Source organism: Lithobates pipiens, unplaced genomic scaffold (assembly GCF_037356315.1).
Source record: "Lithobates pipiens isolate NorthernLeopardFrog02 unplaced genomic scaffold, aLitPip1_a1.2 Scaffold_16, whole genome shotgun sequence".
In the NCBI taxonomy this organism is placed as follows: Eukaryota; Metazoa; Chordata; class Amphibia; order Anura; family Ranidae; genus Lithobates; species Lithobates pipiens.
The window spans coordinates 235,459,394-235,482,706 of NW_027507748.1; the positions used below are offsets into that span (position 1 = coordinate 235,459,394).

The 23,313-nt window shown below is 45.3% G+C and overlaps 1 protein-coding gene across 11 annotated transcripts in view; it reads right to left on the reverse strand.

Moving 5' to 3' along the window:
* The window catches only part of LOC143982457 (zona pellucida sperm-binding protein 3 receptor-like), a 633,312-nt gene that overhangs the window by 196,257 nt on the left and 413,742 nt on the right, over positions 1-23,313 (reverse strand). The window lies entirely within an intron of this gene.

The following is a 23,313-nucleotide window of genomic DNA, read 5'->3' on the forward strand; positions in this document are numbered from 1 at the left end:
TTGAAGTGTTTTTTTCCTCAGGAGTTAAACAAGTATTTTATAAGAGTTTTTGCATGTGCATTAAGCTTCAGGAATTTTTGTTCACTGGGCTGGGCAATGGGAGGCATTGACAGTGGACGTGACCTCAGATGGTGTGGGTAACCCGGAAGTGCTAATCTCTTAGATCCCTTTCAAACTGAGATGGTTTTCAGACATTTTAGCGCTAGAAGTAGCACCTGTAAAGTGCATGAAAACCACCTCGCATTCATTTCAGAATGACTTTTCACACTGGGGCGTTTTGCACGTGGGAGATTAGGAAAAGTCCTGCAAGCAGCATCTTTGGGGCATTTGGGAGTGCTGTATCTAGTGCTCCCAAAACGTCCTGACCAGCAAAATTAATGAGCAGTGTGAAAAGCAGTTTGGAAGTGCTGCAACACAGGCGCTTTTAAGCCCCTCTTTCGAGGTAAAAGTGCAGCTTAAGCAGCATTAAAGCGCCGCTTAAATCGAGCTGCGCATTAGTGCTGACGCGGCCCCAGTGTGAAAGGGGTCCAACTGTACTAGAGTTTGTTCTTTGCTACTCAAATGTGTGCGTTAAATTAACCAGGTATTTATTTTTTATGCTGCAAAACGTCAATTGTCTCTTTATATTCCTTATGTTAAGGAAAGGGCTAGAGCTAGACAGTGGAGGATATTTAGTGAAGAGGGAAGAGTTAAAGCAGTTTTGTACAGAAAATTGCAAGTTCATCTTATTCAAATGGCTTTGGAACATAGATGCAGTTATGACCATTGAAATAAAATATGCAGTATTTACCTTTTATTTTTAATGTTTATGCCGACTTCCAGGCTCTCCTCCCGTGGGAGTAGGCGTGTTTATCGGCTTCGCAATGATCCCTGGGAACTTTTTTTAGCTATTTCCCAGGAATCCGTGGGGGACACAGTCATGCCGAAATCTCGTGAGATTTCGGAAGGAGGACGCCGGTCACGTGACAAGGGCGTGTCCGAAATTGCCATTTTGAAAGTGGGCAGGCAGCTCTATCTGCCATTACTACTATAGCACACGAGGCAAGAGGAAGGAAAACAAAGGACACTCAATGAGCATGTGCGAGATGGAGCAGTGGATGCTGGGAGCTCAGCGTCATCGCATCCAGGAAGTAAATGCCTGTGGGCTTCAAACGCCCACAGTGAAAATGGAAACCGCCGGACTGCTTTTTTTAAAACTTTTCCTTAGCAATGAAATCGTCACGCCGGGGGTTAAAAAGACGCCGATCGTGACTGCAAAGACACCGTAGGAATCGCCCACCAGTGACACAAGTAAAAAAAAAAAAAAAAAAAAAAAATGGCAGCGGAATACCGCTTTGGCAATACACCAATAGATTATCTGCAGATTTTCTATGGTTAGATGGAAAAAGTGGGAGATTAATCCATCCACAGTGTTTAGCGAACAAGGAGAAATCGGTTGCACTTTTTCCATCTAACCATAGAAAATCTGCAGATAATCTATAGGTGTATGGCCAGTTTTATCAGAGGGACTTTATAAAACCTAAATAGGCAATTTAAATCTGGTGATCGCCCTGTATTTGTTGATGTGGTGCACGGAGGTGAAGGAATGAGGAAGTGGAAATACCTGGCATGTGATGGATACATTTACTGAAGACCTATTTGAGACGTCCATATACAGTTTATTTATACACCGAGTATTGGTGCATGAGGAAATATTTCACACGTAATATACTGCATGTGTTTATGACGGAACTTCTATGCACTATATTCTTATTGATGTGGTAGATTTTTTATTTGTGTGCTATATACTACTTATAGGTGTTGATTAGGGCCGAAACAATGAATTAATCGACAACTAATCGATTGTGAAAATAGTTGTGAACTATTTTCATAACCGATTAATCGGCCAGATGATTAGTTGGCCTGCATACAGAATGTATTATTTGTTTACATATCAGGAAATAATGTGCAGCCCACATACAGCTCAGTACACCCTCCATACATGTCAATAACTGCCTGAAAACGTGTGAATGTGAATGTGTGAGGAGCAAAGCCTCATGGAACATTTTTTTTTTTATTCTTTATTTTACTTTAAATAAATTACATCTTACAGTCAAAAAGCCATAATTTTACAAAACAAAGACAAAAAAAAAAGCAGTAAATTTAAATTCATATATATTCTAATTTCCTTTATATTCACACTGTTCCCTTTTCTTTTTCGTTTTAGTAGCTTGGAGGAGCAATAAGGCACGTACCCCATTGTCCCTCCCTTCTCTGCCAGGTATGAACCCAACCTGGTCCAGGTGCACCAGATCGATCAATTTTTCTTTCAACCTCCTTGCCAAAACGTTTGCATATAACTTGGTATCTGCGTTTAATAAGCCAATTGGTCTATAGCTAGAACAGAGCGTGCTGTCTTTACCCTCTTTTAACCAGTTGCTGACCGCCGGCCGTCAAATGACAGGCAGGCGGCGCATCTCTTGTGGTGGAAGGGCGTCATATGACGTCCTCCCATTTAAACAGGGAATTCGCGCGATCGTGCGCGCGCATCCCTGTCCCTTCGGTGGCGGGGTGTCACGGAAAAAACGCTAAACAAACCGTGGCAACGTCTCATTACCGCTTACAGTGTACAACAACCACACTGATTGCGCCCCCCCCCCCCCCCCCCAATAAAGAGGACCTTTCCCCACCCATCACAGGACCTGTCACTCACAGTCCATCTGAGTACCCGTCACAGTCCATCTGAGTACCCAAGTACCTGTCACAGTCCATATAAGTACCTGAGTACCTATCTCCGCCCTTCAGAATACCCAAATACTAGTCACCAGGCCATGAGAGTACCTGTCACCAAACCATCAGATTACCAGAGTACCTATCAGCAGCCCATCAGAGTACCCAAGTACATATTTGCAGCCCATGCCTCATAGAATAAACGTTGGGGTGTTTGCTTTCCAAAATGGGGTCATTTTGGGGGTAATTTCACTGTCCTTGTGCTCCAGGACCTTCAAAAATGTGAAGGAAGGTAGGAATGAAATGAGATGTGTCATTTATGCTCCTAGAACGCCTGAAGGTACTACTTCAATGTTTGGCCTCTCTAGGTGACCAGGCTGTGTAAAAGTCCTACACATGTGGTATCGCCATACTCGGGAGGAGTAGCAGAATGTGTTTTGGGGTGTAATTTTTGCTACAGTGCCTTGTGAAAGTATTTGCCCCCTTGAACTTTTCAACCTTTTGCCACATTTCAGGCTTCAAACATAAAGATAACATTTTTATTTTTTGTGAAGAATCACCAACAAGTGGGACACAATTGTGAAGTGGAACAAAATCTATTGGATTTTGAAACTTTAACTAATAAAAAAAATGAAAAGTGGGGCGTGCAAAATTATTCGGCCCCCTTGCGTTAATACTTTGTAGAGCCACCTTTTGCTGCGATTACAGCTGCAAGTCACTTGGGGTATGTCTCTATCAGTTTTGCACATCGAAAGACTGAAATTCTTGCCCATTATTCCTTGCAAAACAGCTTGAGCTCAGTGAGGTTGGATGGAGAGCGTTTGTGAACAGCAGTTTTCAGCTCTTTCCACAGATTCTCGATTGGATTCAAGTCTGGACTTTGACTTGGCCATTCTAACACCTGGATACGTTTATTTGTGAACCATTCCTTTGTAGATTTTGCTGTATGTTTGGGATCACTGTCTTGTTGGAAGATAAATCTCCGTCCCAGTTTCAGGTCTTTTGCAGACTCCAACAGGTTTTCATCCAGAATGATCCTGTATTTGGCTGCATCCATTTTCCCCTCAATTTGAACCATCTTCCCTGTCCCTGCTGAAGAAAAGCAGGCCCATACTATGATGCTGCCACCACCATGTTTGACAGTGGGGATGGTGTGTTGAGGGTGATGAGCTGTGTTGCTTTTACGCCAAACATATCGTTTTGCATTGTGGGCAAAAAGTTCGATTTTGGTTTCATCTGACCAGAGCACTTTCTTCCACATGTTTGGTGTGTCTCCCAGGTGGCTTGTGGCAAACTTTAGACAATACTTTTTATGGATATCTTTGAGAAATGGCTTTCTTCTTGCCACTCTTCCATAATGGCCAGATTTGTGCAGTGTACGACTGATTGTTCTCCTATGGACAGACTCTCCCACCTCAGCTGTAGTTCTCTGCAGTTCATCCAGAGTGATCATGGGCCTCTTGGCTGCATCTCTGATCAGTCTTCTTGTCTGAGCTGAAAGTTTAGAGGGACGGTCAGGTCTTGGTAGATTTGCAGTGGTCTGATACTCCTTCCATTTCAAAATGATCGCTTGCACAGTGCTCCTTGGGATGTTTAAAGCTTGGGAAATCTTTTTGTATCCAAATCTGGCTTTAAACTTCTCCACAACAGTATTACGAACCTGCCTGGTGTGTTCCTTGGTCTTCATGATGCTCTCTGCGCTTTCAACAGAACCCTGAGACTATTTATACAGAGACTTGATTACACACAGGTGGATTCTATTTATCACCATCAGTCATTTAGGACAACATTGGATCATTCAGAGATCCTCGCTGAACTTCTGGAGTGAGTTTGCTGCACTGAAAGTAAAGGGGCCGAATAATTTTGCATGCACCACTTTTCAGTTTTTTATTTGCTAAAAAAGTTTAAAATATCCAATAGATTTCGTTCCACTTCACAATTGTGTCCCACTTGTTGGCGATTCTTCACAAAAAATAAAATTTTTATATCTGTTTGAAGCCTGAAATGTGGCAAAAGGTTGAAAAGTTCAAGGGGGCCAAATACTTTCGCAAGGCACTGTATATACATGCTATGCGTTAGAAATATCTTATAAATTGACAACTTTGTGTAAAAAAACACATTTATTTTTTTTCCACATTTCCACATCCAAAAACTTCTGGAAAAAAATGAACTGTTCAAAAGACTCATCATGCCTCACAGATTATACATTGTGGTGCTTTCCGAAATGGGGTAATTTTATGGGCAATTCCATTGTCCTGGTACTCCAGGGCCTCCAAAAGTGTAATAGGTGGCTGTGAAATGGTGTCATTTTTGCTCGTAGAACGTCTGAAAGTGCCAGTTCAATGTTTGTGCTCTGTATGTGGCCATGCCGTGTAAAAGTCTCACACATGTGGCATCGCCATCCTCGGGAAGAGTAGCAGAATGTATTTTGGGGTGTAATTTGTTGTATGCATATGCTGTGAGAAATAACCTGATAATATGAAAATTTTGTAAAAAATAAACTAAAAAATCATTTTGCAAAGAATTGTGGAAAAAAGTGTCAACTTAAAAAAAAAAACACCATGCTACTTACTTAATACCTTGGAATGTCTACATTCTAAAAAGGGGTCATTTGAGGGGTATTTGTACTTTTCTGACTTGTTAGTGTCTCAAGAAATGATGCACCTGATGTACTGAAGGCCTGATCATATGTGATCAATTTTCAGTGATTGGCACCATAGTTTGTAGACTCTGTAACCTTCACAAAGACCAAATAATATACACTAAGGCCGGGTTCACACTATAGCGATGCGGGAACGCCACGAATCCGCGGCGTTTACCCGCATCGCACACCTCCCGCCGGCAGTTCACACTGCCCTATGCGGACGGCTGGGAGTGTCAATGAAATGTTAATGACACCCCCAGATCCGTCGGCACATCGCAGTGCGATCTGCCGACTCGCACAGGAATCGGATCGCATGGTGTGAACCCCCATGCGATCCGATTCTGTTGCGGACCCAAAAAAGGGTCCCGTGCGAGTTTGCTGCGGGAGCGCTGCGAATTCAGCCATACTATCTGTATGGCTGAACTCGCATCGCTACGGAGATCGGATGTGATTTGCTGTGCGAATCACATCCGGATCTCCCCCTGCAGCAGTGTGAACCCAGCCTAATGTGGGATATTTTTACCAAAGATATGTAGCAGTATAAATTTTGGCTAAAATTTATGAAGAAAAATTACTAATTAGCAAAATTTTATGACAGAAACAAAGAAAAAGGCATTTTTTTTTATTTTTTTTATTTATAGCACAAAAAATAAAAAACCCACCAGTGATTAACCACTTCAGCCCCGGACCAATTGTCAGCCTAAGGACCAGAGGTCTTTTTCAATTTCGCACTGCACTGCTTTAACTGGTATGCAATGTTGTACCCAAACGAAATTTGCGTCCTTTTCTTCCCACAAATAGAGCTTTCTTTTTATGGTATTTGATTGCCTCTGCGATTTTTATTTTTTGAGATAAAAATGGAAAAAGACCGAAAGTTTTGAGAAAAAAAAAAAAAAAAAAAAAAGATAATTTCTACATTTTGTTATAAGAAAAATCGAATAAACTCAATTTTAGTCATACATTTAGGGCAACATTTATTCAGCCACATGTCTTTAGTAAAAAAAAAAATGTCAATAAGCATATATTTATTGGTTTGCGCAAACGTTATATCGTCTACAAACTAGAATACATTTTCTGGAATTTACATAGCTTTTAATTTATGACTGCCTATCTCATTTCTTGAGATGCTAAAATGGCAGGGCAGTACAACCCCCCCCCCCAAATGACCCCATTTTGGAAAGTAGACACCCCAAGAAATTGCTGAGGGGCATGTTGATCCCATTGAATATTTTTTGTCCCAAGTGATTGAATGACACAAAGAAAAAAAAAATAAGTTTACTAAAAGTTGTCACTAAATGATATATTACTCACACATGCCATAGTTATATGTGGAATTGCACCCCAAAATATATTCTGCTGCTTCTCCTGAGTACGGGGATACCACATATGTGGGACTTTTTGCGAGCCTAGCCGCGTACAGCACCCCGAAAACCAATCACTGCCTTCAGGATTTCTAAGGGTGCAAATTTTTGATTTCACTCCTCACTACCTATCATAGGTTCGAAGGCCATAAAATGACAAAATAGCACAACCCCCCCCCTCCCCCCCGCAAATGACCCCATTTTGGAAAGTAGACACCCCAAGCTATTTACTGAGAGGCATGTTGAGTCCATGAAATATTTTATATTTTGCCACAAGTTGCAGGAATATTACATTTGTTTTTGTTTTTTGCACAAAGTTGTCACTAAATGATATATTGCTCACACATGCTATGGGCATAAGTGAAATTACACCCCAAAATTAATTCTGCTGCTTCTCCCGAGTATGGGGATACCACATGTGGGGGACTTTTTGGGAGCCTAGCCACGTACGGGACCCCGAAAACCAAGCACTGCCTTCAGGATTTAAATATAAAACGCTACAAAAAAAAACTGTTAGCAATCGCAGGGATCAGGCCTGACTCTGCGAACGCTGCAGTTATGTGTTTAGTGTTTTGTAAGTGACAGTGATCGATCGATACTGCACTTGGGTGGGCTGGGAGGAGGGGCAAAACGCAGGTAACAGCAGATATCTGGGCTGATCCCGCTAACAATGCGTTTTTTTGGAACCCTAAACTGCTGGGGACGCTAGTATAGATCTGATCAGATCAGATATTGATCTGTTCAGATACTATACCACTACGGGAGGTGTATGCTTTGCGTGTGGGTGTTAGCGGTACTGGCACTAACCTAGCGCTGCCTGGGGCGACGCAGACCCTGACCCTAAAACCTAATTGATATCACCCGCCGAGTGATCAGGGGGTTAAACCTTTACTGGGTAATAAATGGTAGGTGCCCTGATGCTATAAAAAGCAAACTAACGTAACACTTATACGGTGATCACTGGTGAAAGGGTTAACTAGGGGCAATCAGGGGGTTAACATTTTTATTAGGTAGTATATGGGGGTCCCTGGCGCTATATAAAAACCTGACGGGGAACCTAATTAACTAACTGGCTAACCAGCGTCACCAGTGGCACTTATACGGTGATCGCTGGTGAAAGGGTTAACTAGGGGCAATCAGGGGGTTAAAACCGTTATTGGGTAGTATATGGGGGTACCTAGCGCTATAAAAACCTGGCGGTGAACCTAAAAAAATAACTAGCTACCTAGTGGCACCAGTGACACTAATGCAGCGATCAGAAAAATGATCGCTTAGTGACACTGGCAAAAGGGGGTGAAAGGGTTAACTAAGGGCAATCAGGGGGTTAAAACAGTTATTGGGTAGTATGTGGGGGTACCTAGCGCTATAAAAACCTGGCGGTGAACCTAAAAAAATAACTAGCTACCTAGTGGCACCAGTGACACTAATGCAGCGATCAGAAAAACTATCGCTTAGACCTTTATGGGGGGGGGGGTAGGGGGCTACCCTGGACCTAACACTAACTGCCCTGACAGTTTTTACTGTCACAACTGACACTAAATGCAGTGATCAGTAAATAAATGATCACTGCAATCAGTGACACTGTGACTGGGGGGGGGGGGGGGAATCGGGGGGCGATTTGTGTGCTCATGTGTGCCTACATGTCAGTGTAGTGTTGGTGCACACTTACTTTCTGTGTTCTCCTCGCAGTCCGGTCAAAAAGACCGCCCCGAGGAGAATGACATCACTTCCTCCCGGCCTGTGTTTACTATACACAGGCAGGGGAAGCTTCTCATTCACCAGGAGCGATCGAGAGGGGATGGCCAGAAACCAATGGCCATCCCCTCATCCCGTATCGCTCCGGCAGCCAAACGGACCGCCGCATCAATCAGGAGGTGGTCCGATCGGACCCCCCACCCGCTGGAAGGCAAGCACGTACATGTACGTGCTTGTGCCTGTCGGTGCCATTGTGCCGACGTACATTGCCATGCGGCAGTCCTTAAGTGGTTAAATACCACTAAAATAAAGCTCTATTTGTGTGGAAAAAGGGACGCAAGTTTCATATGGGTACAGTGTTGCATGACTGAGTAATTGTCATTCAAACTGCGAGAGCGATGAAAGCTGAAAATTGGTCTGGTCAGGAAGGGGGTGTAAGTGCACTATATTGAGGTGGTTAATTTTACTGTTATTGATGCAACTAGTGCAACCCATCCCATTTTGGCATTCATACCCAATTTGTTCCAGTATTTGCAGTTTCGGGACTAATATTTCTTTATAGTTTTTGAGGTAGAGCGTTGCAAAGCCGTCCAGCCCCGTGCTCTTGCCCGGGGGGGGGGGGGGGGTGGCTTTTTAAAATCATTGTAAATGCTTTAGGGTAGGGGAGGGAGGGAGGGTAACTGACTTTCAAAAATTCTCTCATTTTCAGCTCTACTTCTTGTTCATGTTGCCCCTTCTTTCTGATGGTATAAAGGGATTTGTAATAATTTCTGAACTCCTTCACTATCTCTTTCGTAATATTCTTTTTCAACATCCTAGCTAGATGTCTGCTTGATTTGCCCCCCCATTGACGTCTATCTCGTTATTCTATTTAATACCTCTCTTGCTTCTTGTTCCATGATGTCCTTAAGATCCTATTGACAAATGAAAAAGATTTTCATTTAACCGTCAGGTAAATGGTAATCTTCGGATCCCTGGGATCCTCATCTTCATTGAGACAGGGGCATGATCTGATAAATGTCATTATTTCGATCTTTGTTTCGCTCACATGTTCTAACATTTTATGGTCTACCAGAAAGTAATCTAATGCCGCGTACACACGTAGCAGACTATCCGGCGGACTTAGTCTGGCGGACTTTCCGAACGAGCTACTTGCCCACACACGGTACTTTTGCAGTGGCCTAATACGGCGTACTAAGTCCGCCGCACTATCCGCTGTACTTTTGAAATGAACGGACTTGCCCACACACATGGAGGAAAGTCTGCTCATTTTGAACGCGTCTCCAGGTAGCCGGGGCCAGCGAAGGAGGCATCACTGGCCCCGTCACCTGGTATGGACTTAAAAGGGGAATCCCTACGTCGAAAAATCGGCATGGGGTCCCCCCCTAGGACCATATCAGACCCTTATCCGAGCACGCTACCCGGCAGGCCAGGAAAGGGGGTGGGAACGAGCGCCCCCCTCCCCCTGAGCCATACCAGGCCGCGTGCCCTCAACATGGGGGGGGGGCGCGCGGCCCCCCCCACCGAAAACACCTTGTCCCCATGAGAAGGCCAGAAGACAGCGGCGACAGAAGACTGGGCCACCACTTGTAAAAGAGCTAGAAGAAGGCGCGGTGGCCGGCCAGAACAAACGAAAAGGGGGGACAAGACCCCCAAAGTCGGAAGAAGACGGTGGCGAAGAAGAAAGCCAGGCTCCTCCGCTAGTAAAAGAGCTAGCAGAAAATAGCGGAGGAGTCTGGCGAGAAGACCCCCGAAGACGGAAGAAGACCCCCGGAGCTGTGCAATAAACTATTTTAAGCCTTGTGTGTTGTGTTTTTTTTTTTTTTTTTTTTTTACAGGTGAATGGGTAGGGGTACATTGTACCCCATACTCATTCACATAGGGTGGGGGGGCCGGGATCCAGGGGCCCCCTTATTAAAGGGGGCTCACGGATTCCGATAAGCCCCCTGCCCGAAGACCGCAACAACCAATGGCCAGGGTTGTCGGAAAGAGGCCCTTGCCCTCATCAACATGGGGACAAGGTGCTTTGGGGTGGGGGGGCTGCCCCTTCCCCAAGGCAACCCCCATGTTGAGGGCACGTGGCCTGGTACGGCTCAGGAAGGGGGGGGGGGCGCTTGCTCGTCCCCACCCCCTTTCCTGGCCAGCCAGGTAGCGTGCTCGGATAAGGGTCCGATATGGACCTGGGGGGACCCCCACGCCGATTTTTCGGCGTAGAGATTCCCCTTTAAGACCATACCAGGTGACGGGGCCAGCGACGCCTCCTTCGCTGGCCCCGGCTACCTGGAGACGCGTTCAAAATGAGCAGACTTTTCTCCGGGCGAGAAAAGTCCGCTCATTTCAAAAGTACAGCGGACTGGCACACACACGGCCATACTGTCCACTGAAATGCGAGTCCGGCGGACATATTGGAGTGCAAAAATACTCTTAGTCCGCTGGACTTTTGGGTAAAAAAAAAAAAAAAAGTCCGCCGGAGCCTACACACGGGCGGAAGTCCGCCGGACTTTTCCACCGGATTGTTTGATCGTGTGTACAAGGCATAATCTTGAGTGAGCCCCATGCACAGGGGAGAAGTAGGTGTAATCTTTGAGTTCAGCGTGTTGAACCCGCCACACATCTATTATTTGACATTGGTGTAACTTAGATTTTATCGTTTTTAATTGAACTCCGCTTATCCCCTGCGACCGGGACTAAACAGATTTGCTAACGTGTAAACTCCCCCTCCCATTCTCCCCTTCAAAAATAAAAAGCGGCCCTCCGGATCACTCATTCTATCACCGTAAATGTTATATTTGTCGCCTGAGTGAGGTGTGTCTCTTGCAAGACCACCACCTCTGCTTGATACTGGTGAATTTCTCTAAGTACTTTATGTCTCTTAACTGGGGAGTTAAGACCTTTGGTGTTATAATGTCAAGAAGTTTGTTTCCATCTTCTAGTTTGTTCCCTCATGGAGATACACAATAGTATAGAATGTTGCCTTTGGGTCTTATATTTTTTTTCTTTGTTTCTGCAAGGTGTGACTCCTCCCTCTCCTGCCCCCCCCCCCAACCCTCCCCCCTCCCTCCGGCCGTGATTCGGCCCTATGTCTACAGTTGGGTATCCATTCTGAACCCATCCTGGACATATTCCCTTTAGGGTGGAGCTCTAGTCATGGCAGTCCGTGTCCGGGCCCCCCCCCAGCTCAAAAAGAGAAGGGGAGGAGGGGCCGGAGCAAGCGCACGGTGGCCTTGCTCGAACACTCGGCTTCTCCTCTCCATACAGTTCATTATTTACGCTAACTAAGGATATTAGGGGCTGGTATATCTAGTTTTCTGCTAAAGTCCTGGAGATCGTCCAGGAACCTCAATCTAACTGTTCTTCCTTCTTTATGTACGATTAAAGAAGCTGGTAAATCCCAGCTATATTTCATGTTGGCCCTCCTCAATGAGTCTAGCAAAGGTCTTAGTTGTCTCAGTGCCAGCGTCCCAGCAGATATATCAGCAAAGACTTGAAACTCAGTTCTCTCAAAGTTCAATGGGGGTGTTCCTCTGAGTTTGCTCCCTATCTTAGGCCTCTTTCACACGGGACGGATCAGTAATGATCCGCCCCGTGATAATCCGCTCACTCAGCAGGGATTGCTCTGTTGTCCCTGCTGAGCCAGCGGCGGACAGGGCGGTCTCCGCACACTGTGCAGGGACCGCCCTGTCAGCTCTCCACTCTATGGGGATCGGATGCGCACGGACCGTCTGTCCGTGTTCATCCGATCTGCAGACGGATAGAAAAATAGGATTTTCCTCCGTCTGCAGAATCGGAGAGTTGCGGAGGCGGACGAAATCGGGTGTCTGCGGATGTTCATCCACAGACACCCGCTGTCACATAGGGATGAATGTATGCCCGTATTTCATCCGCAAACGGATGGATGAAATACGGCCATATCGTCCGCATGTGTGAAAGGGGCCTTAGCTTTGTTCCTCATATGCATGGAATTTAACAACAACATCTCGGGGGATTTCTTCTCCCAGACCTGGAGGTTTCCTGATCTTATGGACCCGATCAATTTTTAGGTCTTCTTCTATCCAATATTGGATTAAATATTTTTTCTTTTCATTTTTGCCACCAAGTCTTCCCCTTGCTGTTCTGATACAGACTTAATCCTGAGGTTTTGCACACACAAGGGACCTATATTCCTATTGATGTGGTAGATTTTTTATTTGTGTGCTATATACTACTTACAGTGTTGATTAGGGCAGAAACAAATTCATCGACAACTAATCCATTATGAAAATAGTTGTGAACTATTTTCATAACCGATTAATCGGAGAGCCGATTAGTTGGCCTGCATACAGAATGCATTATTTGTTTACATATCAGGAAATAATGCGCAGCACACATACAGCACAGTACACCCTCCGTACATGTCAATAAGTGCCTGAGAACCTGTGAATGTGAATGCGTGAGGAGCAAAGCCTCATGGAACATGTAGTCTTGATCAGGAAATAAGTGGTTCTAAAGTCAGGACTCTGTTTTTTGTACTTGCTATAGGGGCACTCTATATTTACACACTGCAGCTTGCTTTTGGGGCACTCTGAAGGCAGGAGTAGCCAGAAGCATCCGTGGGGGACCCCAGAAGCGGAGAATCAGGGCTGCTCTGCAAAACCATTACACAGAGCAGGCAAGTACAACATGTTTGTTTAAAAAAAAAAAAAAAAAAAATTTAACCACTTGACAACCAGCTGCCATCATACTGCGGCAGGTTGGCACAATCCCGCAAACCATCATAGCTGTACGTCGGCTCCTTTAAGCGAGATGCCAGGCCCGCGTGCGTGTCGGCGGGCATGAAAGGCAGAACAGGGATGTGTCTCACACATCCCTGTTCTGAGAGGAGAGACAGATCGTGAGTTCCTAATAGCTAAGAACCACAATCTCATCTCCTATTGTTAGTCCCCTCCCCCCACAGTTAGAACACATGGTCAGTGAACACAGTTAACACTAGGGGGCAATCAAGGGGTTAACCCCTTCCCTGCCAGTGACATTTACACAGTAATCAGTGCATTTTTATAGCACTGATCGCTGTAAAATTTGTCAATGGCTTCAAAAATATGTCAAAAATGTCGGATGTGGAAAAAAGCCACCATAATGTCGCAGTCCCGATATGCTTTTTTTCAGCCCCTGCATATTTCCCCAACCATATAGTTGGTTATTTATATTTACCACTGCATATAGATATTTAACTGCTTGCCGACCAGCCACAGTAGTTGTACCACAGCAGCATGGCTTGGCTGCGCAAATCGCCATTATGTTACATCGGTAACAATCGGCCACTAGAAGGCGCTTGTTCCCCAAGCCGATGCAAGTGTCTGGCGGTCTCACTGAGAACCAGGAGCTGTGTGTGTAAACACATAGTATCTGGGTCTCTGAGCAGTGAACTGACAGATCTTCTGTTCATACAGAGTATCAACAACAATCTGTTAGTTTCCCTGCGCAGTCCCACCCCCCTTTCAGTTAGAACACTCCCTAGGATACATATTAACCCCTTCACTGCCAGTGACATTAACAGTAATCAATGCAACTTTAATCACACTGATCACTGTATTAATGCCAATGGTCCCAAAAATGTGTCAAAATTGTCCGACGTGTCTGCCACAAAGAGAGAGCGAGCGCGACAGAGAGAGCGGGAGAGAGCGGGAGAGAGCGAGAGAGAGCGGGAGAGAGCGGGAGAGCGGAGGAGGAGAGAGAGAGAAAAAGAGAGAGCGCGAGAGAGAGACATTGGACACGCCGATCGCGCTGTAAACGGCCGCTGTGATTGGCCATTTACAGCGATCTGTGTTTGCCTGTTCCCGGGGGACACGGCAAACACAGAACTTCTCCGATGCGCGCCCGCGGCGGCGCGCATTGCGGAAGTAAACATTAGAACGTCCAGGGACGGCCACCCGGACAAAAGCGCATGCTCTACGGCCGTCATTCGGCTATAGGGCGGGCGTGAGGTAGTTAAGAACCTCTGGAAAGATATTCCAGAGGAGGCTCTAACTGTAGAACAAAAAGACATCATCAAAAGACTAAATGATATGAAGGAAAAATTTAAGGACTTCCAGAACCCCCTAGATATATTGGTTACACCCCAAGAAATTAGGGAGAAAATCCAAAACCTGCAAACCAAAAAATCCAGTGGGATGGATGGAATCCTGCCAGAGATGATTAACCACTTAAGGACCAGGCCTCTTTTTCAGACTTGGTGTTTACATGTTTAACCACTTGCCGCCCGCCCTATAGGGAATTGACGGTGGCAAAGTGGTTGCATAATCCTGATCGGATGTCATATGACGTGATCAGGATTATGAGCCAATGTGCGGCGGCGACCATTGTTGCGGGGTGTCAGTCCGACACCCGGCAACTACGATCTTGGTAAAGAGTCTCCGACGGAGATTCTTTACCACGTGATCAGCCGTGTCCAATCACGGCTGATCACAGTGTAAATAGGAAGAGCCGGTGATCGGCTTTTCGTCACTCGCGTCTGTCAGACGCGAGTAGAGGAGAGCCGATCGGCTCCTCCTCTGACAGGGGGGGGTCTGTGCTGATCGATTATCAGCACAGCCCCCCCCGAGGATGCCCACACTGGACCTCCAGGGATGCCACTAGACCACCAGGGATGTCCAACAAAAGGTAATCCTCCCTAGACCACCAGGGATGCCAGTCAGTGCCACAATGGATGCCAATCAGTGCCCATAATGGATGCCAGTGCCCACAATGGGCATCACTGATTGGCATGCATTATTGTTTGGCACTGATTGGCATCCATTAGTACAGTATAACAATACAATGCCGCCTATGAGTGCCCACCTGTGCCGCCTATGAGTGCCCACCTGTGCCGCCTATGAGTGCCCACACATGCCCATCTGTGCCGCCTATCCATGCCCATCTGTGCCGCCCATCCATGCCAATCCGTGCCAGCTATCAGTGCCAATTTGTGCCACCTATCAGTGTCCATCAATGCCACCTCATCAGTGCCACTTCATTGGTGCCCATCAGTGCCGCCTTATCAGTGCCCATCAGTGAAGGAGAAAATTTACTTATTTACAAAGTTTTGAAACTGAAACAAAAAAACATTTTTTTTTTTTTAAAGTTTGGTATTTTTTTTATTTGTAGCGCAAAAAATAAATACCGTAGAGGTGATCAAATACCACCAAAAGAAAGCTCTATTTGTGGGAAAATAATGATAAAAATTTCATTTGGGTACCGTGTAGCATGACCGCGCAATTGTCATTCAAAGTGCGACAGCGCTGAAAGCTCAAAATTGGTCTGGGCAGGAAGGTGTTTAAAGAGGAAGTAAACCCTGATGGGTTTACTTCCTCTTTTTTTCCCTGCAAAGGTAAAGCATAATGGACTACTATGCATCGCATAGTAGCTCATTATGTGTCACTTACCTGACACAGGAGCCAGCGAAGTCGCCGCTGATCCCTGTAGTCCGCCGCGTCCATCTTGCTGGTGGCGTCTCGCAGCTCCGACCAATGACAGCGGCGAAGCCGCGATGACGTCACTCCCGCGCATGCGCACGGGAGTCGCGCCTCGCAGCTCCGCCGCTGTCATACGGCGAGGCCGCGATGACGTCACTCCCGCGCATGCGCACGGGAGTCGACAAATTTGGCAAATCCATTCTTGGACTTGCCGCATTTAGTGTGCATGCGCGCCGCTGTCTACGGCGCATGCGCCGTAGACAGCGGTGCCCATTTTCGGGCAAATATCTCCTAAACCATATAGGTTTAGGAGATATTTCTTGGACCTACAGGTAAGCCTTAATCTAGGCTTACCTATAGGTCCAAGTTGTTTGGAAGGGTTTACTTCCCTTTTAAGTGCCTGGTATTGAAGTGGTTAAAACTGTTTTTTTTGCTAGAAAATTACTTAGAACCCCCAAACATTTTATATTGTTTTTTTTCTAACACCCTAGAGAATAAAATGGCAGTCATTAAAATACTTTTTTTCACACCATATTTGCGCAGCGGTCTTACAAGCGCACTTTTTTGGGAAAAAATTAACTTTTTTGAATAAAAAAATAAGACAACAGTAAAAAAAAAATTTATATTGTGAAAGATAATGGTACGCCGAGTAAATTGATACCCAACATGTCACGCTTCAAAATTGCGTCCGCTCGTGGAATGGCGTCAAACTTTTAGCCTCAAAAATCTCCATAAGCGACATTTAAAAAATTCTACAGGTTGCATTTTTTGCGTTACAGAGGAGTTCTAGGGCTAGAATTATTGCTCTCGCTCTACCGATCACGGCGATACCTCACATGTGTGGTTTGACCACCGTTTTCATATGCCGGCGCTACTCACATATGTGCTCGCTTCTGTGCGCAAGCTCGTCGTGACGGGGTGTTTTTAAAAAACTTTTTTTTTTTTCTTCTTATTTATTTTAATTGATTTTATTTATTTTTACACTGTTTAAAAAAAATAAAAATAAATAAAAAATACTGGATCACTTTTATTCCTATTACAAGGAATGTAAACATCCCTTGTAATAGACAAAAGCATGACAGGTCCTCTTAAATATGAGATCTGGGGTCAAAAAGTCCTCAGATCTCGTATTTGGGCTAAAATGCAAAGAAAAAAATGACATTTAAAAAAATATTATATATATATATATATATATATATATATATATATATATATATATATATATATATATATATATATATATATATATATATATATATATATATATATATATATATATATATACACACCTTTAAGAGGTATGGGCGGAAGTGACGTTTTGACGTCGCTTCCGCCCTCCTATGGTACAGAGACGAGTGGGGGCCATCTTAGCCTCACTTGTCTCTATGCCCTGCTAGGAAGAGGACCCGATCGCCTCCGCCGCTACCGACGGCTCCGGTAAGCGGCGGAAGGTGCGGGAGGGCGGCGGGAGGGGGGGGTGGCACCTCTCCCGCCGCCGATAGCGGTGATCTCATGCCACCACCGCGGAGACCACCGTTATCGTACAGCCGACCGCCGCCTGAAGAGATGATATCTCGGTTGTGGCAGCAGCTGCTGCCGTTACCGAGATATCCCTCTTCAAAAATAGGACGTACATCGTCGTGCGGCGGTCGGCAAGTGGTTAAACACGGCTCCCCAGATGTACACGCTGCAATATGCAAAGTCTTCAATCTGGTCCTGAGTCATGGTTACTACCCTTAAGTATTGAACCAAGGCCTCATAACTCCCATCCATAAGAGTGGAGACCAGTACGATCCAGCCAACTACAGAGGGATATGTGTCAGCAGCACACTAGGAAAACTATTCAACAGTATCCTCAACAAACGGATCCTCAACTTCCTCACACAACACAATGTCCTCAGCAGAAGTCAGGCAGGGTTCATGCCAAACCAATCGCACTACAGACCACATCTACACCCTGCACAGCCTCATCAAGAACCATGTCCACAATACAAAACAGGGAAACATATTTGCCTGCTTTGTGGACTTTAAGAAGGCATTTGACTCAGTGTGGCACCCAGGCCTGTTCCTCAAACTATTGGAGAGTGGAATAGGAGGGAAAACATATGATGTTATTAAGAGTTCATACACTGAGAACAGCTGCAGCGTAAAGGTGAATGGGAAAAGAACCAAACATTTCCGTCAGGCCCGAGGAGTCAGACAGGGCTGCAGCCTAAGTCCAACCCTCTTCAACATCTACATCAATGAACTGGCTGCAGCTCTAGAGTCCTCCCCAGCACCAGGACTGAGTCTACACGACACTGAGGTGAAGTTCCTGCTGTATGCGGATGACCTCTTACTTCTGTCACCAACAGAGAAAGGCCTACAAGACAGCCTGGAAGTGCTAGAAAAATACAGTGCCACATGGGCACTACCAATCAACTCAAGCAAAACAAAAATCATGGTGTTCCAAAAGAAAAATACAAAACAAACAAAGAGCCCTCCCTTTAAATTAAACAATTGCACTGTTGATGAAACTAACAGCTACACATACCTCGGCCTAGAAATGAACAAATCAGAAAGTTTCAAGCCAGCCATAGAGGCACTAAAAGACAAGGCACGCAGAGCCTACTATGCCATCAGGAGACAGCTGTACCACCTAAAACCACCAGTGAGAGTCTGGCTCAGAATATTTGATAGCGTCATCACCCCAATTATTCTTTATGGCAGTGAAGTTTGGGGTCCTGTCACCTACCCAGACCAATCCAAATGGGACCCCAGGCCACAGAAACATTCCATCTGGAATTCTGCAAACACCTCCTCCAAGTCAATCGGAACACATCCAACAGTGCTTGCCGATCTGAGTTGGGCAGATTTCCTTTACTTCTCGCAGTACAGAAGAGGGCGCTATCATATTGGGACCACCTACAAAACAGCAGTCCCAACTCATACCACCATAAAGCCTTACTGAACAGTAAGGAGCAGTCCAAACCATGTGGCCTGCAACAACTCATCACCTTGTCTATTCAAAACTCTCAACAATGCGGCCTGACAAATTCTCACATAAAAAACATAATGAATGACTACAAAGAAAATATGTTGGAGAATGGAGAAACGACATAAACTAAAAAAAAAAACGAACTGTTTACCAGTCATTACAGAGAGAATACAAACTGGCCCCGTACCTGGAGGTGCTACAAGACCCCAAAGACAGACAGACCCTGAGCCTGTACAGACTGAGCGCCCACAGCCTGGAAATCCAGTTAGGATGGCAGACAGACAGACCTACAAGCCCAGGGAGAGTAGACTGTGCCAGCAATGTGACCAGGGGGTCCTGGAGGATGAGGACCACTTCCTGCTACATTGCCCAAAGTACTCATCAGTGAGGGACACTCACTTCCAGAGACTTTCAACTCTCATCCCGGACTTCACTTCTATAGAAGAGAAGAGGAAACTCCAATTTCTACTGGGAGAAGAGGAGCAAATGGTGAAGAGCGCTGCCCGATATGTGACAGCGTGTCACCGACTGAGAGGGACCTGAAAGACTGAGGACCTAAAAACCCTTTACAGAGACTCATGCCCATTCCCCCTTATATTACCCTTTCCCCTTTTCCCTATACAAACTCAACTGCTTTGCCAATGCTAACATGTATTTGGTCCTGCCAATAAAGCTTGGCAGGACCAAAGACGGAGAGATAGAGATTAGAGATTGCAGAGAGACAGAGGCAGAGAGGCAGAGAGGCAGACAGACAGACAGAGAGACAGAGAGACAGAGAGACAGACAGACAGAGAGACAGACAGACAGACAGACAGAGATGAGACAGACAGACAGAGATGAGACAGACAGACAGAGATGAGACAGACAGACAGAGATGAGACAGACAGACAGAGATGAGACAGACAGACAGAGATGAGACAGACAGACAGAGATGAGACAGACAGACAGACAGAGATGAGACAGACAGACAGACAGAGATGAGACAGACAGACAGACAGAGATGAGACAGACAGACAGACAGAGATGAGACAGACAGACAGACAGAGATGAGACAGACAGACAGACAGAGATGAGACAGACAGACAGACAGAGATGAGACAGACAGACAGACAGAGATGAGACAGACAGACAGACAGAGATGAGACAGACAGACAGACAGAGATGAGACAGACAGACAGACAGAGATGAGACAGACAGACAGACAGAGATGAGACAGACAGACAGAGATGAGACAGACAGACAGAGATGAGACAGACAGACAGAGATGAGACAGACAGACAGAGATGAGAGAACGCTGACCTGTACAGGATGACTCTAGGAGGACACAGTGCTGGGAGCCCTCGCGGTATACACATACAGGAGATGTATAATGAAGGCTCCAGCACATTGTCGGGTGAAGGGCTGGAGAGGAGGTCGATTTCAGGCAGGGCAGAGGTGAAGCACAGCACAGGAGAAAACACAGTGACAGACATACAGCCGAAACAGGAAGTGACACACTGCCCCAAGGACAGCACCACCCAGACATGAAGGAGAATGCCCCAATGAGCTTCTAGAGGCACACTGTACAGCGCCACAGGGCATCAAAAAACACCACAAATGAAGCGTCTTGCCTGCAACCACAGGATTGCATTGGCATGATGCTTTCATAGTGCATTGTGTCCGGCGCCCGTCCTGAACACAGTGCACTTAAAGGAACATTTTTTTTTTTTGTGACTGGCATTGGGGGGGCAGCGCCCATGCACCCCCTATGGACGGGCCGCCACTGGTCACAGTCACAAAAAAATAAAAATAAAAATCGCTGATCGCTGGCCATTACTAGTAAAAAAAATTTTAGAAAAATGCCATAAAACTATTCCCTATTTTGTAGACGCTATAAATTATGCGCAAAACAATCAATATACGGTTATTGCAATTTTATTTTTACCAAAAATATGTAGAATACATATCGGCCTAAACTGAGGAAAAAAGGTGTTTTTTTGAAAAAGAAAATGTGGATAATTATTATAGCAAAAAGTAAAAGATAGTGTTTTTTTCAAAATTGTCGCCCTTGCTTATAGCGCAAAAAATAAAAGCCGCAGAGGGGATCAAATACCACCAAAAGGAAGCCATTTGCAGGGGAAAAAAAAGGACGTCAATTATTTTGTTTGGGTACAGCATCTCACAACCGCGCAATTGTCAGTTAAAGTGACGCAGTGCCGTATCGCAAAAACTGGCCTGGTCATTGAGCAGCCAAATCTTCTGGGGCTGAAGTGGTTACATTTATTTTTCTTTTTTTTTTTCTTTTTTAGCTGTTGCTTTAACCACTTGCTTACTGAGCACTTAAACCCCCCTTCCTGCCCAGACCAATTTTCAGCGCTGATGCACTTTGAATGACAATTGCCTGGTCATACAACACTGTACCCAAATTAAAGGTTTTATAATTTTTTTCCCCACAAACAGCTTTCTTTCGGTTTTATTTGATCACCTCTGCGGATTTTATTTTTTGTTAACTACTTAACAACCGGCCCATAGCTGAATGACGGCTACAGGGCAGTTGCTTAACTCTGACAGGGCGTCATACGACGTCCTCCCAGAATTCCGCTCTCACGCGCCCCCTGGGGCGTGCACTCGAGAGCATCCGTGACCCGGCGCATCGCAGGCGTTTACCACGTGATCAATCGGTACAGTGAGAGGGGAGAGAGTGGTGTCAGCAGCGCTGTGGGCTGGATCTGCAGTGCCCACATCGCTGCTCACCGACAATTAACCCAGCAATTCCCTGCCAATACTCTGCAATGCCCTGCCAGTAACCAGCAATGCCCTGCCAGTAACCAGCAATGCCCTGCCAGTAACCAGCAATGCCCTGCCAATAACCAGCAATGCCCTGCCAATAACCAGCAATGCCCTGCCAATAACCAGCAATGCCCTGCCAATAACCAGCAATGCCCTGCCAATAACCAGCAATGCCCTGCCAATAACCAGCAATGCCCTGCCAATAACCAGCAATACCCTGCCAATAACCAGCAATACCCTCCCAATAACCAGCAATACCCTCCCAATAACCAGCAATACCCTCCCAATAACCAGCAATACCCTCCCAATACTCTGCCATAAACTGCCATACCCAGTGACACCCTGCAATACTCGGTGATGTGCGGGGATATCTGAATGATGCCTGTAGCTACAGGTATCATTCAGATATCAGCTTTTTCAGCCAGCGATTCCCTACACCATGAGAACGATCATAGCGGCTGTTCCACTAATCGCCCCCCCCCCCCCCCCCCCCCGCCACCCTCCGGTGCTTCTACCGACTCGCCAATACAATCAAAAGGCAGATTTTTTTTTTTCTTCTTCTTCAGGCTACCCAGCCTAGAGGTGAGATGTGGGGTCTTATTGACCCCATATCTCACTGTAAAGGGGGCCTGTCATGCCATATTCCTATTGTTTACATTCCTTGCAATAGGAATAAAAGTGATCAAAATTTTTTAAGTAAAATGAACAATTTTTTTTCTTTTTTAAAGCGCCCCTGTCCCCATGTGCTTGCATGCAGAAGCGAACGCATACGCAAGTCCCGCCCACATATGAAACTGGTGTTCAAACCACACGTGAGGTATCGCTGTGAACTTTAGAGCGAGAGCAATAATTTTAGCCCTAGACCTCCTCTGCAACTCAAAACATGTAACCAGTAAAAAAAATTTAAAGTGTCACCTATGGGGATCTTTAAGTAGCGACGTTTGGCGCCATTCCACGAGCGTGTGCAATTTTCAAGGGTGACATGATAGGTATCTAGTTACTCGTCGTAACTTCTTTTTCACATTATGCAAAAACATTGGGCTAACTTTACAGTTTTGTTTTCTTTAAAGTACAAAGCAGTTTTTCTTTTCCCAAAAAAAAAGCGTTCGAAAAATTGCTGCGCAAATACCATGCGAGATAAAAAGTTGCAACAGCCACCATTGTATTCTCTAGTGTCTTTGCTATATGTTTTGGAGTTCTATGTAATTTTCTAGCAAATAAATGATTTTTACATGTAGGAGAGAAATGTCAGAATTGGCCTAGGTGCTCCAGAACGCCTAGTGGCGCTCCCCGCATGTTGGGCCTCTGTATGTGGCCACTCTGTGTAAAAGTCTCACACATGTGGTTTTGCAATACACGGGAGTAATAGCAGAATTTGTTTTGGGGTGCAATTTGTGCTATGCATTTGCTGTGTGTGAGAAATAACCTGATATGACAATTTTGTGGGAAGAAAAAAAATAAATAAATAAACAATCATGATTTTGCAAAAGAATTGTGGGGGAAAAAAATGACAACTTCAAAAAACTCATCATGCCTCTTACTAAATACTTATCTCTACCAAAGATATGTAGTAGTATAAATTTTGGGCAAAATTTATGAAGAAAAATTACTAATCTGCTAAATTTTATAACAGAAACTAAGAAAAATTCATTTTTTTTTTTCTTCTTTGTCATTCAAAATGTGAGGGCACCGAAAGCTGAAAATTAGTCTGGTTATTAAGGGGGTTTATGT